This window comes from Heteronotia binoei, chromosome 4 (genome assembly GCF_032191835.1).
Source record: "Heteronotia binoei isolate CCM8104 ecotype False Entrance Well chromosome 4, APGP_CSIRO_Hbin_v1, whole genome shotgun sequence".
NCBI lineage: Eukaryota > Metazoa > Chordata > Lepidosauria > Squamata > Gekkonidae > Heteronotia > Heteronotia binoei.
This window is the reverse complement of record NC_083226.1, coordinates 183,356,813-183,374,807: the sequence shown is the minus strand read 5'-3', so window position 1 is coordinate 183,374,807 and position 17,995 is coordinate 183,356,813. Positions and strand designations below refer to the sequence as shown.

Below are 17,995 nucleotides of genomic sequence, written 5' to 3'. Positions count from 1 at the left end.
CCATATTGGATGAGACCAATGGGCCATCCAGTCCAATACACTGTGTCACACAGTGGTCAAAAAACCCAAGTGCCATCAGGAGGTCCACCACTGGGGCCAAGATACTAGAAGCCCTCCCACTGTTGCCTTCCCAAAAAACACGAATACAGAGCATCACTGCCTCAGACAGAGAATTCCAACAATACGCTGTGGCTACTGATAGACCTCTTCTCCGTATGCTTATCCACTCCTTCCTTGAAGCTGGCTATGCTTGCAGCCACCACCACCTCTTGTGGCAGCTAATTCCATGTGTTAATCACCCTTTGGATGAAGAAGGACTTCCTTTTATCCGTTCTAATCCAACTGCTCAGCAATTTCATTGAGTGTCCATGCATTCTTGTATTGTGAGAAAGGGAGGAAAGTACTTAGAATCATAGAGTTGGAAGGGACCTCCAGGGTCATCTAGTCCAGCCCCCTGCACAATGCAGGAAACCCACAAACACCTCCCCCTAAATTCACAGGATCTTCATCGCTGTCAGATGGCCATCTAACCTCTGTTGAAAAACCTCCAAGGAAGGAAAGCCCACCACCTCCCGAGGAGGAAGCCTGTTCCACTGAGGAACCGCTCTAACGGTCAGGAAGTTCTTCCTCATGTTGAGCCGGAAACTCTTTTGATTCAATTCCAACCCACTGTGGTTTCTCTTCCTTCTCTATCCCGTGCATAATCTTGTAAACCTCTATCATGTCACCCTTCAGTTGATGTTTCTCCAAGCTAAAGAGCCCCAAGACAGAGGGCCCAAACCCCAGTGAGTCCAGCTGTGCCCCACAGCGGTTAGAGAACTGTGCAAAGATGGCAGAGGGAGGTGTCCAATGGGAGGTGTCTTCTAACTGATTCCCTCGCTGCTGGAAGCCTAAAGTCAAGGCAAGAGGCTCCGTCACGGCACTGCTAGTTAACATTTGCTGACAGCACTTGAGATTCAACAGGATCAAAGCGTCCCCTTCTCCCTCTCCCGTTTACTCCCGTCGTTGTTTAATGAACCCCCTTCGTTCCCATAATGCACTCCTGCTCACGCACACTGCGGTCTGACCGGCTTCTGTTGGCAGCTCGTCATTACAATCCAATTCCTGCCACCTCTCCCTCCTCCACGCTAACCGTCTGTGCAGTCACCGTCTTTGCTCAGTGCCATAAACAAAGGCAGGCCCATCAGTACAGATTAACCCGCACGCCAGCGGCGGCAACAACGGTGCGGCTGGCAAGCCGCGGCTGTCCTTCACGAAACCCACTGCCGGGGAACAGCTTGTCCAATTAGAAGCTCTAAGTTATCCTGCCCGGCCTTCGCCGTTCTTCTTTGAGGGATGCCTTTCTCTCCCTTTGCCTCCAAACCAGAAAACCACCCCCAGCTCTTCTGGAAGCTCTTGGGAGCAAGCGGGATTTGGAGGGGTGGGCTTCTTGCCCCCGAGAGCCAAGAGGGTCCAAGCAGAAGAACTATTCATAAGCAGGCCAAGTGTAACCAGGTGGGCCAGTTCACATTCCACGCGCTGGAGGAGCTGAAGAACATCTGAACATCTGAAGCTGCCTTCTACTGAATCAGACCCTCGGTCCATCAAAGTCAGTCTTGTCTTCTCAGACTGGCAGCAGCTCTCCAGGGTCTCAAGCTGAGGTCTCCCACACCTATTTGCCTGGACCCTTTTTTGGAGATGCCGGGGATTGAACCTGGGACCTTCTGCTTCCCAAGCAGATGCTTTATCTCTGAGCCACCGTCCCTCCCCTAAGAAATGCAGTCAATACCGTACAAGACTAGGGACAGTTATTATTTGTTGGCTTAACAGGGCTTTTTTTGTAGCAGGAAGAGGAAAGAGGAGGAGGAGGATATTGGATTTATATCCCACCCTATACTCTGAATCTCAGTCTCACAATCTCCTTTATCTCCGTCCCCCACAACAGACACCCTAGCAGGTAGGTAGGAGGTAGCTGCCCTTTCAAGGACAACCGCTGCCAGAGCTCTGGCTGACCCAAGGCCATTCCAGCAGCTGCAAGTGGAGGAGTGGGGAATCAAACCCGCTTCTCCCAGGTAAGAGTCTGCATACTTAACCACTACACCAAACTGGCTCTCACAGAAGCTGCCCTTTCAAGGACAATGTGAGGGCTAAGGCTGACCCAAGGCCATTCCAGCAGCTGCAAGGGGAGGAGTGGGGAATCAAACCCGGTTCTCCCAGGTAAGAGTCCGCACATTTAACCACTACACCAAACTGGCTCTCACAGAAGCTGCCCTTTCAAGGACAGTGCTGTGAGAGCTATGGCTGACCCAAGGCCATGCCAGCAGCTGCAAGTGGAGAAGTGGGGAATCAAACCCAGTTCTCCCAGGTAAGAGTCCGCACACTTAACCACTACACCAAACTGGATCTCCTTTGAATATTAGGCCACACCCCTCAATATAGCCAATCCTCCAGGAGCTCACAGTCAGCCCTGTACTAAGAGCCCTGTAAGCTCTTGGCTACATCAGGGGGTGTGGCCTAATATGCAAAGGAGTTCCTTCTATAGAAAAAGCCCTGTTTAACACATTTGTATCCCCTTTAGCCACTCTAATGCCACTCTAATGGCAGAAAGTGAGGAGGACCTAAAGAACCTCTTGTAGAGGGTGAAAGAGGAGAGCACAAAAGTAGGCTTGAAACTCAACATCAAAAAAACTAAGATCCTGGCATCCGGCCCCATCACACCTTGGCAAATAGAAGGGGAAGACATGGAAGTAGTGACAGACTTCACATATCGGGGATCCAAGTTCATTACAGCTTGCTTTGCCAGGCTTGCTCAATTGCACAGGAGCTACAGAGAGAAACCTCTATTTTCTCCATTGGCTGAGCCTCCTCCCTTGGGGAGGAACAGCTTGCTTTGCCAGGCTTTCTCAATCGCACAGTGGAGCTACTGAGCCAAGCCTCTCTTCCTTCTATTGGCTGAGGCTCCCCCCCCCAAGTCCCCTGGGGAAGGAAGGAAAGAGCCAGAGCTTCCTTTGCCCAGTTCCCTGGATCCCCATGGGAGAGATACAAAGAAAGCATCTTTAAGACCAAGGAGTGCTAAATGTTTTAAGCATGTTGTACAGTTTTTAAAAGTATATATTTGTGTTTGTCTGTGTTCTTTATAAAATTTATATCTCTGCTACCTAATCTTAAATAGGTATACACACAGTCCGGCCCAACAAGGTCTCATTTATAACAGATCCGGCCCTCATAGCAATTGAGAAAGCCTGCTTTGCAGGCTTTCTCAATTGCACAGTGGAGCTACTGAGCCAAGCCTCTCTTCCTTCTATTGGCTGAGGCTCCCCCCCAAATCCCCTGGGGAAGAAAGGAAAGAGCCAGAGCTTCCTTTGCCCAGTTCCCTGGATCCCCATGGGAGAGATACAACGAAAGCATCTTTAAGACCAAGGAGTGCTAATGTTTTAAGCATCAGGGGGTGTGGCCTAATATGCAAAGGAGTTCCTTCTATAGAAAAAGCCCTGTTTAACACATTTGTATCCCCTTTAGCCACTCTAATGCCACTCTAATGGCAGAAAGTGAGGAGGACCTAAAGAACCTCTTGTAGAGGGCGAAACAGGAGAGCACAAAAGTAGGCTTGAAACTCAACATCAAAAAAACTAAGATCCCGAGCCTCCTCCCTTGGGGAGGAATAGCTTGTATGGTTGTATGGTTTTTAAAAATATACATTCGTGTTTGTCTGTGTTCTTTATAAAATTTGTATCTCTGCTACCTAATCTTAAATAGGTACACACGCGGTCCGGCCCAGCAAGGTCTCATTTATAACAGATCCGGCGCTCGTAGCAAATGAGTTCGACACCCCAGTTCTAGAGTCCCCAAGCCCAGTCCTCAAGGCTCCAATGAGCCAGGCAAGAACACTGGCAAAGAAACGTGAGCCTGCGCCCACATACACAACAGGACAGATGAACGTTCCACCAGTATGCATCCCCCCAAGATGAGGGAAGCACATCGGCTGGATGAATCCGTTGGTCTGTGGTGCATTCCACACAGCCAGGCCACGGGATCCACCCTGCACGTCCATTTGGCCAGACATCTGTCCCGCGGCCGGGTATTTGCTGCTCACGCCGGGCCAGCCTGGCCTCGCCCATCACGCCCGCCCACGCCCAATCCCTCTCTCTCCTGCACAAGAGCCTGTCAGGCGTGCTCTCGAAGCGAATGGCGTTGCTGTGCCAGCCACGGCTCCGCAGCCTCCGAAAGGCAATTCCAGCGCTCAGCAATCTGTGCTGGACTCCCAGCGGAAGTGCCTTGGTCTGGTCAGCAAGGCAAGAGCAGAACAAAGTGTTAGCAGTGCAGGAAAACTCTCACATCAGCATGTCCTTCTGCAGCAGCGAGTCTCTCTCCCTGCCTCTCTCTCCTGCCGATCATCTACCACATGGCTTCCAGCCAAGCGCTCCTCTTCTCCAGGGCAATGCTTAACACCAGCAGCACACAAGCAGCTGGCTTTCAAACGTTCAAAGGCAGAGAGATTAGCATCACAGAATCATAGAGTTGGAAGGGACCTCTAGGGTCATCTAGTCCAACCCCCTGCACAATGCAGGAAACTCACAAACACCTCCCCCTAAATTCACAGGATCCTCATTGCTGTCAGATGGCCATCTAGAAACCTCCAAGGAAGGAGAGCCCACCATCTCCTGAGGAGGAAGCCTGTTAGAATCATAGAAGAGTTGGAAGGGACCTCCAGGGCCATCTACTCCAACCCCCTGCATAATGCAGGAAACTCACAAACACCTCCCCCTAAATTCACAGGATCCTCATTGCTGTCAGATGGCCATCTAGCCTCTGCTTAAAAATCTCCAAGGAAGGAGAGCCCACCACCTCCAGAGGAGGAAGCCTGTTAGAATCATAGATGAGTTGGAAGGGACCTCCAGGGTCATCTAGTCCAACCCCCTGCATAATGCAGGAAACTCACAAACACCTCCCCCTAAATTCACAGGATTCTCATTGCTGTCAGATGGCCATCTAGCCTCTGCTTAAAAATCTCCAAGGAAGGAGAGCCCACCACCTCCTGAGCTGGAAGGGCCCTCCAGGTCATCTAGTCCAACCCCATGCACAATGCAGGAAACTCACAAACGCCTCCCCCAAAATTCACAGGATCCTCATTGCTGTCAGATGGGCATCCAGCCTCTGTTTAAAAAACTCCAGGGAAGGACAGCCCACCACCTCCCGAGGAAGCCTGTTCCACCGAGGAACCACTGTAACAGTTAGGAAGTTCTTCCTAATGTTGAGCCGGAAACTCAACATTACAAACTCAACTCAACAAGCGAGAACTTATGGTCCTCCCAAAGTTGTTTGGGGAGGGACTTCTTGTTGGCATTTGAGCATCCCCCTGTGGCAACCGCTTTGGGATGCCCCACCTTGTAAGGCAAGGAGGGGTTTGTTGATAATAAGCTCATTTCAAAGTACCCACACACGGGGCAAGGCGAGACGGGCCTGTGACCCCCAAAGTTGCTCTCCTTCCAAACGCAAACATCACAGAAGAAATGGGGACATGCGCTTAAGCTTCGATGAGTTGGGAGCCAGGATTAAGAGACTGGGCCAGATCTGACATAAATTCCATCTTGTCGGGCCAGGCCAGGTGTGTCATGAAACGTACTGCCAAGAAGCGGAGACACAAACTTTATAAAGGACACAGACAAAAACAAAGATTTTTTTTTTTTAAACTTAAGATATGTTTACAAGATTAGCACTCCTGCAATATCTTGTTTATTTAACAGTCTCTGATGACTGAACATATGAACATATGAAGCTGCCTTATACTGAATCAGACCCTCGGTCCATCGAAGTCAGTCTTGTCTTCTCAGACTGGCAGCGGCTCTCCAGGGTCTCAAGCTGAGGTTTTTCACACCTATTTGCCTGGACCCTTTTTGGGAGATGCCGGGGATTGAACCTGGAACCTTCTGCTTCCTAAGCAGATGCTCTACCACTGAGCCACAGCCCCATTCATGGCTCTCCAGGGTCTCAAGCTGAGGTTTTTCACACCTATTTGCCTGGACCCTTTTTTGGAGATGCCGGGGATTGAACCTGGGACCTTCTGCTTCCTAAGCAGATGCTCTACCACTGAGCCACAACCCCATTCATGGCTCTCCAGGGTCTCAAGCTGAGGTTTTTCACACCTATTTGCCTGGACCCTTTTTTGGAGATGCCGGGGATTGAACCTGGGACCTTCTGCTTCCTAAGCAGATGCTCTACCACTGAGCCACAACCCCATTCATGGCTCTCCAGGGTCTCAAGCTGAGGTTTTTCACACCTATTTGCCTGGACCCTTTTTAGTTGAAGATGCCGGGGATTGAACTTGGGACCTTCTGTTTACCAAGCAGATGCTCTACCACTGAGCCACAACCCCATTCATGGCTCTCCAGGGTCTCAAGCTGAAGTTTTTCACACCTATTTGCCTGGACCCTTTTTTGGAGATGCCGGGGATTGAACCTGGGACCTTCTGCTTCCTAAGCAGATGCTCTACCACTGAGCCACAACCCCATTCATGGCTCTCCAGGGTCTCAAGCTGAGGTTTTTCACACCTATTTGCCTGGACCCTTTTTTGGAGATGCCGGGGATTGAACCTGGGACCTTCTGCTTCCTAAGCAGATGCTCTACCACTGAGCCACCATTGCTCTGAATTATTGCATCAAAAATCTGGAGACCATGTCTGTGCTGTAGCAGTGTTGAGCATGCTGTTCAGGTGTTTATCTGCAAGCTGCAAACCTACTTTTGATTTACGGACATTCATTACCAAAATGTCACGGTCAGTGCTTTGAGCCTAAGACCCAGAAGAAAACATGAAATGGCTGGGCATTGTGAGCTTTTGTACATAAATTGCATCAGGTGCTGCTCACCCAATGAAGAAAACAGAGGCTCTGCTCCGTAGCTTGATTAAGCAAGCCTGGCAAAGCAAGCTGTGATGAAGAAGGAAGCAAGAGGGGGAGAAGGAAGCAGGCGACAGTGAGTTACTCACAGGCTAGAAGAGACCCCTCCAGGACCCTGATCCGGCCCACAGGCCGCATGTTTGACACCCCTGGCCAAAGGCCATGGAGAAAAAGATGGTATTGGAGAAGGAGGAGGAGGAAGAGAAAGGGCTGAGAGAGCTCTTTGGAAAACCGCTCTTGAGAAATCAGCTCTTTCAAGAACTGCGACTGACCCAAGGTGACTCAGGAGGTGCAGGTGGAGGAATGGAGAATCTAACCCAGTTCTCCCAGATTAGAGCTGGGGAATTAACTACTGCACCAAACTTGCCCTCGGTTTGATAAGATAAGGAATATCACGTACATCGTCTTCAAGGGCAGCCCCGTACAGATCACATTATAACAGTCAAGCCTAGAGGTTAGGGAATCACCCTTCACTCAAGTATTCTTTCCACAGTTGTAGGGCTAAGAGAACATAAGAGGACCCAGATTGGATAAGGCCAGTGGGTCATCCAGTCCAACACGCTGTGTCACACAGTAGCCAAAAAACCAGGTGCCATCAAGAAGTCCACCAGTGGGGCCAGGACACTAGAAGCCCTCCCACTGTGCCCCCTCCCCACAAGCGCCAAGAGTACAGACCATCACTGCCCCAGACATAAGAACATAAGTGAAGCCATGTTGGATCAGGCCAGTGGCCCATCCAGTCCAACACTATCACACAGTAGCCAAAACCCAGGTGCCATCAGGAGGTCCACAACCAGGGCCAGAACTCCAGAATCCCTCCCATTCTTGCCTGACCCCCCCAAGCCTGACACTCTAACCATGACAACACCCTGACTCTCACACAAGCATTTATGAACAATTTCTTATAGACACACTTATAGCGGATCATTCAGTATTTCCGCTCCAAGAGAGGACCAGTTATAATTGGACTTCCTTTCCTTATCCTTTCAACCAGGGATGCCGGGGATTGAACCCAGGACTTTCTGCTCTTCCACTGAACCACAGTCCTGGAATACAGTGAGAGAAGAAACCTGACTAAGATTCCACAGTGAGTTCACAGGCAGATTTCCATGCCGATGTTACATCCTTACTGGCACTTTAGGGACCAATATTGACCATTAGCTTCTCTTATGTTCTTATAGATGGAACTCTCTGCCTGGGGCAGTGATGACCTGTATTCTTGGTGCTTGGGGGGGGGGGGCAACAGTAGGAGGTCTTCTAGTGTTCTGGCCCCACTGGTGGAGCTCCTGATGGCACCTGTGGTTTTTTGTCCACTGGGTGACACAGAGTGTTGGACTGGATGGGCCATTGGGCTGATCCAACATGGCTTCTCTTATGTTCTTAAGGTCTGTATTGTCTATGATTCTATAGATGGCCATCTGACAGCAATGAAGATCCTGTGAATTTAGGGGGAGGTGTTTGTGAGTTTCCTGCATTGTGCAGGGGGTTGGACTAGATGACCCTGGAGGTCCCTTCCAACTCTTCTGATTCTAACAGGATTCCTCCTTGGGAGGTGGTGGGCTCTCCTTCCTTGGAGGTTTTTCAACAGAGGCTAGATGGCCACCTGACAGCAATGAAGATCCTGTGAATTTAGGGGGAGGTGTTTGTGAGTTTCCTGCATTGTGCAGGGGGTTGGACTAGATGACCCTGGAGGTCCCTTCCAACTCTTCTATGATTCTAACAGGCTTCCTCCTCGGGAGGTGGTGGGCTCTCCTTCCTTGGAGGTTTTTCAACAGAGGCTAGATGGCCACCTGACAGCAATGAAGATCCTGTGAATTTAGGGGGAGGTGTTTGTGAGTTTCCTGCATTGTGCAGGGGGTTGGACTAGATGACCCTGGAGGTCCCTTCCAACTCTATGATTCTACTCAGACAGGCAGCGGCACTCCAGGGTCTCAGGCAGAGATCTTTCACATCAACTACAGCCTGGTCCTTTAAACTAGAAATGCCAAGGGTCAAACCCAGGACCTTCTGCATGCCAAGCAGATGCTCTACCACTGAGCCACAGCCTCTCCCCGAAGCCCAGAGGAAGACTTTGAGCTCCTGCGCCTGGCGCAGGCAAAGTTGTACATGTTGGTAGGAGGTATTCTTTGCCACTTCAGGGAGATGAAACTCTCCGGAGCCTTGGTCACGAGCCATTACTCTGAAGGGGGGCTTGCGTTCACTTGACGAATTCTCCTTAATAAAATAAATACGGAGAGGAAATGTAATTGGATTTCATTTATTACCCGGTTCCGCCTAGCAGCTGCCAATTACACAAAAGCAATTAGACAGCGCTCCCCGTTAATGGCCATCTCCAAACCTCCGACGGGCTCCTTCCATCACACTTCCTGGCTCCCGTCAAGTCTATTTGTTTCTGCCTCCTCCTCCCCCCCCCCTCTTGGTGACTTGAGCATGGAGAAGGACAAGCCGTTGTCTCAGGAGAGGGGCCCTGAACTGCTCCACGGGGGGAGGGGGAGCTGCCATCAGGCTGAGAGGGGTGCCTTGGGCAGAGCAGTCCCCCACAGGGCTAGGAGCCCCAGAGAAGAAGCCTTGCAAATGACCAGTACACCAACCATGCAGTGATGGATCACTCCCCCGCTGCACACCGGCTCCGATTCTCTGGGGCTTTGCTGCAGAACAAATGTTTGCAGGCCCTGGGAAAACACGGGGAATTGTAAACAGGGGAGGGCAGGGGAGTGGGGTTGCCAAATGGAGGTTCCTTCCAACCTCGGAGGTCCCTTGCAACTCTATGATTCTATGTCCAAATCAAGAAATAACTGGGGATCCAGGAGACTTTGGGGGTAGAGCCAGGAGACTTGGGGGTGCAGCCAGGAGACATTGGGGGGGTAGAGCCAGGAGACATTGGGGGTAGAGCCAGGAAACTTTAGGGGTGCAGCCAGGAGACATTGGGGGGGTGGAGCCAGGAGACACTGGGGGTGGAGCCAAGATCAAGGCTGTGACAAGCATCATTGAACTCCAAAGGGAGATCTGGCCATCCCATTTAAAGGGAACGCACACCTTTTCAATGCCTTCCCTCCACTGGAAATAATGAAGGATAGGGGCATATATGAACATATGAAGCTGCCTTATACTGAATCAGACCTTTGGCCCATCAAGTCAGTATTGTCTTCTCAGACAGGCAGCGGCTCTCCAGGGTCTCAAGCTGAGGTTTTTCACACCTATTTGCCTGGACCCCTTTTTTGGAGATGCCGGGGATTGAACCTGGGAACCTTCTGCTTCCCAAGCAGATGCTCTACCACTGAGCCACTGTCCCTCCCCTTCTTTAGGGGCTCACAGAACAGGACCCCCTGGTCCAATCGTTTTGAAACTTGGAGGGTATTTTGGAGAGAGGCACCGGATGCTATGCTGAAAATCTGGTGCCTCTATCTCAATAAACAGCCCCCCCCCCCCCCGAGCCCCAAATACCTGCAGATCAATTCTCTATTATGCCCTATGGGAATTGGTTTCCATAGGGAATAATGGAGTGCCCAGCAGACATCTCCCTCCCTCCCCCCCTGCTTTCCGATGACCCTGAAGCGGGGGAGGGGGGGGGAGGATTACTCCAGGTGAGTTCTTACCAGCTTCGCGTGATCTGGACACTATACTTCTGTTGATACAGCCCAAAACTGCATTGGCCTTTTAAGACACCACATATGTCAAAGGCAGCTGAGAATCCATTAAACCAGAAAGCTTAAGAGAAACTCCTCCGTGGAATCACTGTGTGTATTGGTGGTGGGGGTGGGGGGGTGGGGGCGGTAATAGCAACCCAAGAATAAAACCATATGCAAAGTGGGGGATGTGCAATACTGATGGTGCTGGATCTTCCGAAGGAGAAGAGAAAACGGGGAGGCGCCCAGAGGAAGGGAACGTTATGGTAAGTGGAATTCCAAGGCCCTCATATTGACTGGGTAAAAATGCTTGCGTGGGGAGGTCATTAATACGCAGGTTTCCCGTAAGTGAGAAGGGGCTTGACAGAACTTTGCAGGCCCAAGCTGCTTGCAGCCGGGGGGGATAAGGCAACAGAAAAAAAGTCACACGGAAAGGAGACCAGGAAAAAAGCAACTATACGCCTCCGTTCAAATTTCCTTTCTTGCAATTCCAGTAAAGAACACTTTCACCAGACAAATGTGCAAATCCAACAACGGCAAAAATATATATATATTAATAAACACGGATTTGCTCCAAGTATGCAGAGGATACTTCAACACCAGTTCAAAGCACCAACGGCGGCGACAGGCAGAACCGGTCCGCATTGCTGTTTCGCATCACTGCTCGATCCAAGCCGCTGTTTCGTGCCAATATTTTTGCTTTACTCTTCGCACTCAGTTATAAATCCCCTCACACTCACTCCAACAATTGCTGGTATTTTGAAGAGATGCCAGGTGCTACACCATCTCCATCAATGACGACCTCTACGGTGAAATCAAAAGTTGGTTTATTCATTAAATGAAGATGTTCCAGGTCCAAGACTCTGCGTTGGTGAGTCTGGGACGCTCAGGATTACAATTATACCCTTGGGTCCAGACCGTTACAGGTTTGAAGCAGTAGGCGCCTTTTTCTCTACCAATGAAACATCCCCCTTCACACACACCCCTGCCTTGCTATCGTAACCAGCTCAAGCAGGTTATAACTTGCTGATCACCATCTTCAAGTACTTGAAGGGCTGTCCTAGAGAGGATGGGGTGGAATTGTTTTCTGTGGCCCCGGAAAGTAGGACCAGAACCAACGGGTTGAAATTAAATCAAAAGAGTTTCTGGCTCAACATCAGGAAGAACTTCCCGACAGAGCAGTTCCTCAGTGGAACAGGCTTCCTCGGGAGGTGGTGGACTCTCCTTCCTTGGAGGTTTTTAAACAGAGGTTAGATGGCCATCTGACAGTGATGAAAATCCTGTGAACTGAGGGGGAGGTGTTTGTGGGTTTCCTGCATTGTGCAGGGGGTTGGACTAGATGACCCTGGAGGTCCCTTGCAACTATAGGATTCTATGAACTTCCTGACCATTAGAGCGGTTCTTCAGTGGAACCGGCTTCCTCCTCGAGAGGTGGTGGGCTCTCCTTCTTTGGAAGTTTTTCAACAGAGGCTAGATGGCCCTCTGACAGCAATGAGGATCCTGTGAATTTAGGGGGAGGTGTTTGTGAGTTTTCTGCATTGTGCAGGGGGTTGAATTAGATGACCCTAGAGGTCCCTTCCAACTCTATAATTCTATGATTCTATGAAAAGAGTTTCTGGCTCAACATTAGGAAGAACTTCCTGACCGCTAGAGCAATTCCTGAGTGGAACAGGCTTCCTCAGGAGGTGGTGGGCTCTCCTTCCTTGGAAGTTTTTCAACAGAGGCTAGATGGCCCTCTGACAGCAATGAGGATCCTGTGAATTTAGGGGGAAGTGTTTGTGAGTTTCCTGCATTGTGCAAGGGACCCTGGAGGTCCCTTCCAACTCTAGGATTCTAAGTTGACTCAAAACTGAACATCTCCAAGCCGTGGCCTTCAACTCAAAGCCGTACCACACACTCAGGTTGAGAAAGCTACTCATGTAGCGTTACAGACATAATCACACTGATAAGCCAGCAAGTAGGTTATACATAGCAATTCCCCTCTACAGCAGTTCCCGCTACAGCCTTTGTCTGGCACCAAAAGGGAGGGGCTTATGGCAAGAAGCATATTCTTGACAGGGGATGCGGAGATCCAATGCTCAGAGGCAACTGCTGCACTGTGGCGCCTTCCATGAAGAGCGTTTCAGAGGGGACCCACGCTGGTCTGCAGTGGAAGCGTTCCATTCCAGCCCCACAGCCCCCTGAACACCAGCAAGATTTCAAGAGCCTGATAACTTTGGAGAATCAAAAGCTCTCTTTGTCTCCTTGTATCTGACAAAGAGCTTCAACCCTCAAAAGCTGATCCCCTGAACATCTTGGTATCAAAGGGACTCACGCACTGGAACCCAGCTGTACTTTGAAACACTCAAGCCAGGGAACCGAGCAGAGAGGAGGAGAAGGGGAAGAGGAAGAAGGAGGAAGAGAAGGAGGAGGAGAAGAAGGAGGAGGAGGAAATGAAGGAGGAAGAGAAGGAGGAGGAGGAGAAGGAGGAGGAGGAGAAGAAGGAGAAGGAGGAGGAGAAGGAGGAGGAGAAGAAGAAGGAGAAGGAGAAGGAGGAGGAGGAGGAAAAGAAGGAGAAGAAGGAGGAGGAGAAGGAGGAGGAGGAGAAGAAGGAGGAGGAGAAGAAGAAGAATGGATTTATACCCCACCCTCTATTCCGAGACTCAGAGCAGCTTACAATCTCCTTTATCTTCTTCCCCCACAACAGACACCTTGTGAGGTGAGGCTTAGAGAACTCTTCCAGAAGCTGCCCTTTCAAGGACAGCTCTATGGCTGACCGAAGGCCATTCCAGCAGCTGCAAGTGGAGGAGTGGGGAATCAAGCCCGGTTCTCCCAGATAAGAGTCCGCACACTTAACCACTACACCAAACTGGCTCCCAGAATGCCCAGCGACTGTCCTCTCCAATCCAGCACATTCTATACAGAACACCCAACAGGGGCCCATCTGATTTCAGAATGAAGGGGAGGGGGTTGGAGAATCAGGAGGGTCAGATGTCTGCAGGCTGTGGGAGGGGATGTTTAAAGTCCTAACAATAGGCACTTGGCTCCAACGCACACCACAGATTCAGAAAGGTATGATGCCAACTTGGTCAACAAGCAGAGTTCAGGAAAGCCATAAAAGGCGAGGCGGCAAACTCCGAAAAAGTGAGACTCTTACCCAAAAGAGGAGAACAAGAAGAAGGAACGCAAACAATGCAATTTGACAGTAAGGCAGCAAAAAGGGCAGGGGGGATTAAAACCAAAGATACCATTGCTTTAAAACAGATCAGGACCAAAAGCAAGTCAAGCGAATGGACAGATCTGATAATAAACACAGGCCAAGCCAAGAGAACAAATGCCCAGAGGGTCTACGGCGCAAAATGTTGCTCTCCTATCCACCCCCCGCCCCCCCCCCCCCAAAACCCCAGCTTCCTTAACAAGATCTTTTAGAAATTAAATAAGTAGATCCAAGAAATCAAAGGCCACAGCCAGCCTAATTGCTATTCAAGGTCAACTGGGTGGAGGCTGTTATTAAAAGCTATGATTATGGGAATATACAGAGCAGAGGTCCATCTGTGGCTATCAGCCACAAGGTAATGAAAAGACGTTTGCTCCTTGGGAGGACAGCTATGGCGAACCTGGGCAGTAAAATAAAAAGCAGAGACATCACCCTGCCAACAAAAGTCCATATAGTCAAAGCGATGGTATTCCCAGTAGTAATGTCTGGCTGTGAGAGCTGGACCATAAGGAAGGCCGAGCACAGAATAGATGCTTCTGAGATGTGGTGCTGGAGAAGACTCTTGGAAGTCCCTCGGACTGCAAGAAGATCCAATCAGTCAGTCCTAAGGGAAATCAACCCAGACTGTTCCCTGGAAAGTCAGATGCTGAAGCTCAAATACTTTGGCCACCCAATGAGAAGGGAGCCCTCACTGGAGAAGACCCTGATGCTGGGAAAGACAGAAGGCAAAAGAAGAAGGGGACGGCAAAAGATGAGATGGCTGGACAGGATTGCTGATGTAACAAACACGACTTTGAGCAGACTTCGGAGGATGGTGGAAGACAGGAGGGCCTGGCATGACTTTATCCATGGGGTCACAAAGAATCGGACTCGACTGTGTGACTGAACAACAACAAAATAGATGGAACAGTCTGTTTGGGGCAGCGATGCTTGGTGCTTAGGGGGGCAAGATGATGGCCCCTTGGGTTTGGCCCCCTTGGTGTTGGACTGGATGGGCCACTGGCCTGATCCAACAGGGCTTCTCTTATGTTCTTATGTGACACAGAGTGTTGGACTGGATGGGCCACTGGCTTGATCCAACAGAGCTTCTCATATGTTCTTATGTCTGGGGCAGCGATGCTCTGTATTCTCGCTGCTTGGGGGGAGGACAACACTAGGAGAGCTTCTAGTGTCCTGGTCCCACTGGTGGACCTCCTGATGGCACTTGATTTTTTTGGCCACTGTGTGACACAGAGTGTTGGACTGGATGGGCCATTGGCCTGATCCAACATGGCTTCTCTTATGTTCTTATGTGACACAGAGTGTTGGACTGGATGGGCCACTGGCCTGATCCAACAGGGCTTCTCTTATGTTCTTATGTGACACAGAGTGTTGGCCTGGAGGGGCCACTGGCCTGATCCAGCAGGGCTTCTCTTATGTTCTTATGTGACACAGAGTGTTGGACTGGATGGGCCACTGGCCTGATCCAACAGGGCTTCTCTTATGTGACACAGAGTGTTGGACTGGAGGGGCCATTGGCCTGATCAAACAGGGCTTCTCTTATGTGACACAGAGTGTTGGACTGGATGGGCCATTGGCCTGATCCAACAGGGCTTCTCTTATGTTCTTATGTGACACAGAGTGTTGGACTGGAGGGCGCATTGGCCTGATCCAACAGGGCTTCTCTTATGTTCTTATGTGACACAGAGTGTTGAACTGGAGGGGCCACTGGCCTGATCCAACAGGGCTTCTCTTATGTTCTTATGTGACAGAGTGTTGGACTGGATGGGCCATTGGCCTGATCCAACAGGGCTTCTCTTATGTTCTTATGTGACACAGAGTGTTGGACTGGATGGGCCACTGGCCTGATCCAAAAGGGCTTCTTTTATGTTCTTATGTGACACAGAGTGTTGGACTGGATGGGCCACTGGCCTGATCCAACAGGGCTTCTCTTATATTCTTCTGTCTGGGGCAGTGATGCTCTGTATCCTTGGTGCTGGGGGGCACAGTGGGAGGGCTTCTGGTGCCCTGGCCCTGCTGGTGGACTTCCTGATGGCCCCTTGGTTTTGGCCACTTCTCTTATTTTCTTACATAAGAACAAGTCTTACTTATGAAGCAAAATCAAAACTTCTGCTGCTGGAATTCTCTGAAAGAGTCAAACAGTATCTTGTTCCAATAAACGTTACATACTTCAGGTTTTTGGTGAAGAGCCAGTTTGGTGCAGTGGTTAAGTGTGTGGACTGTTATTTGGGAGAACCCGGTTTGATTCCCCACTCCTCCACTGGCACCTGCTGGAATGGTCTTAGGTCAGTCATAGCTATCGCAGGAGTTGTCCTTGAAAGGGCAACTGCTGGGAGAGCCCTCTCAGCCCCACCCACCTCCAGGGTGTCTCTTGTGGGGGGAGAAGATATAGGAGATTGTAAGCCGCTCTGAGTCTCTGATTCAGAGAGAAGGGTGGGGTATAAATCTGCAATTCTTCTTTTCAGAAAGCTTTTGCTGAAATAATAGCATATTTCTATTGGAAATAATATTATGTGCTTCTGAAATCTGTAGATTTCTGTACCAACTTGCTATTTATCATTAATATTTAAAAACAGCCAACAATCCCCGACGCGGGCTTTGATGGGGAAAATGAAGTTTAACACGAATCGCTGCTGTGTTAAACATGATCATTATAGGAGTTTAAAAGAATTAAAGAGAAATCAGACCCAGAAGCCCCGCCGTGACAGCAGCGGTCCCCGAATGACATATGAGATGTCTGCCATCTGACTCAGAGAAATATCCCTTTTGTACTCAAACTCTTTATTGCTATCAAAAGAGATTTTGAAGTATTAAAAAGAAACTGGTCTGCATAATAAATTACACACATTCAAAGTTGACAAGGAAGAAACGGAATCATAGAACTGGGACCTCCAGGGAAGGCCTCGGCCTCTCTGCCCTGTTGTTGGCCCTCCAGAGGAACTGGCTGGCCACTGTGTGAGACAGGAGGCTGGACTAGATGGACCCTCCCTGGTCTGACCCAGCAGGGCTCTTCTGAGGTTCTTTTCGGGGGAAGGCCTCGGCCTCTCTGCCCTGTTGTTGGCCCTCCAGAGGAACTGGCTGGCCCCTGTGTGAGACAGGAGGCTGGACTAGATGGACCCTTACTGGTCTGTCTCAGCAGGGCTCTTCTGATGTTCTTCTCATTGAAAGGCCTCGGCCTCTCTGCCCTGTTGTTGGCCCTCCAGAGGATCTGGCTGGCCACTGTGTGAGACAGGAGGCTGGACTAGATGGACGCTTACTGGTCTGTCTCAGCAGGGCTCTTCTGAGGTTCTTGTCTGGGGAAGGCCTTGGCCTCTCTGCCCTGTTCCCCTTCAGAGGAACTGGTTGGCCACTGTGTGAGACAGGAGGCTGGACTAGATGGACCCTTACTGGTCTGTCTCAGCAGGGCTCTTCTGATGTTCTTCTAATTGAAAGGCCTCAGTCTCTCTGCCCTGTTGTTGGCCCTCCAGAGGATCTGGCTGGCCACTGTGTGAGACAGGAGGCTGGACTAGATGGACCCTTAATGGTCTGTCTCAGCAGGGCTCTTCTGATGTTCTTCTAATTGAAAGGCCTCAGTCTCTCTGCCCTGTTGTTGGCCCTCCAGAGGATCTGGCTGGCCACTGTGTGAGACAGGAGGCTGGACTAGATGGACCCTTACTGGTCTGTCTCAGCAGGGCTCTTCTGAGGTTCTTGTCTGGGGAAGGCCTTGGCCTCTCTGCCCTGTTCCCCTTCAGAGGAACTGGTTGGCCGCTGTGTGAGACAGGATGTTGGACTAGATAGACCTTTCGTCTGATCCAGCAGGGCTCTTCTAATGTTCCCATGAGCAGCTGAAGTGCTCAAGAGTGCAGTTTACTACTTCAGATTTGCACAGAGAAGCACGTAGTCATCACAGTTCTCACCAGCACGAAAGTAAATATTTAACTAATTCTTTATCGTGGTATTTAGAGCCAGATGTATTGCATTCCATTTATCATACTAATTATTTCAGAATCTGACAATGCAAAAAAAAAAAAAGCAACAGCCTAATATAGGCCCATTTGGTGGAAATGCCCTGATATGCAGGTAAATGTTCCACAGAAATCAATCAGGTTAGTTTGTCAACTGCCATCAGATCCTAAAGTTAGATTTGAGTTTCCTAAAAAGAATGCATTTCCAATCTTCATTATCCAATTATTGCTGATTTGTTGACTGCAGCAAAGATAATAGCTGAGCTCTGGCACCGTTCCAAATGCTCCAACGACTGCAAGAATGGATTAGCGAGGTATGACAGGGCGGGAAATTAAGTGAGAGCATTAAACAGAAAG

General features: G+C 50.0%; 1 protein-coding gene and 3 non-coding genes across 4 annotated transcripts in view; all 4 read right to left on the bottom strand.

Annotated features, from left to right (window-relative positions):
* The window catches only part of CNTFR (ciliary neurotrophic factor receptor), a 761,181-nt gene that overhangs the window by 526,097 nt on the left and 217,089 nt on the right, over positions 1-17,995 (bottom strand). The window lies entirely within an intron of this gene.
* On the bottom strand, positions 6,010-6,081 carry TRNAP-AGG (transfer RNA proline (anticodon AGG)). The gene has a single exon. It is a non-coding gene; the product is annotated as a tRNA-Pro (tRNA).
* TRNAP-AGG (transfer RNA proline (anticodon AGG)) lies at positions 6,144-6,215 on the bottom strand. Its single transcript has one exon. It is a non-coding gene; the product is annotated as a tRNA-Pro (tRNA).
* On the bottom strand, positions 6,415-6,486 carry TRNAP-AGG (transfer RNA proline (anticodon AGG)). The gene has a single exon. It is a non-coding gene; the product is annotated as a tRNA-Pro (tRNA).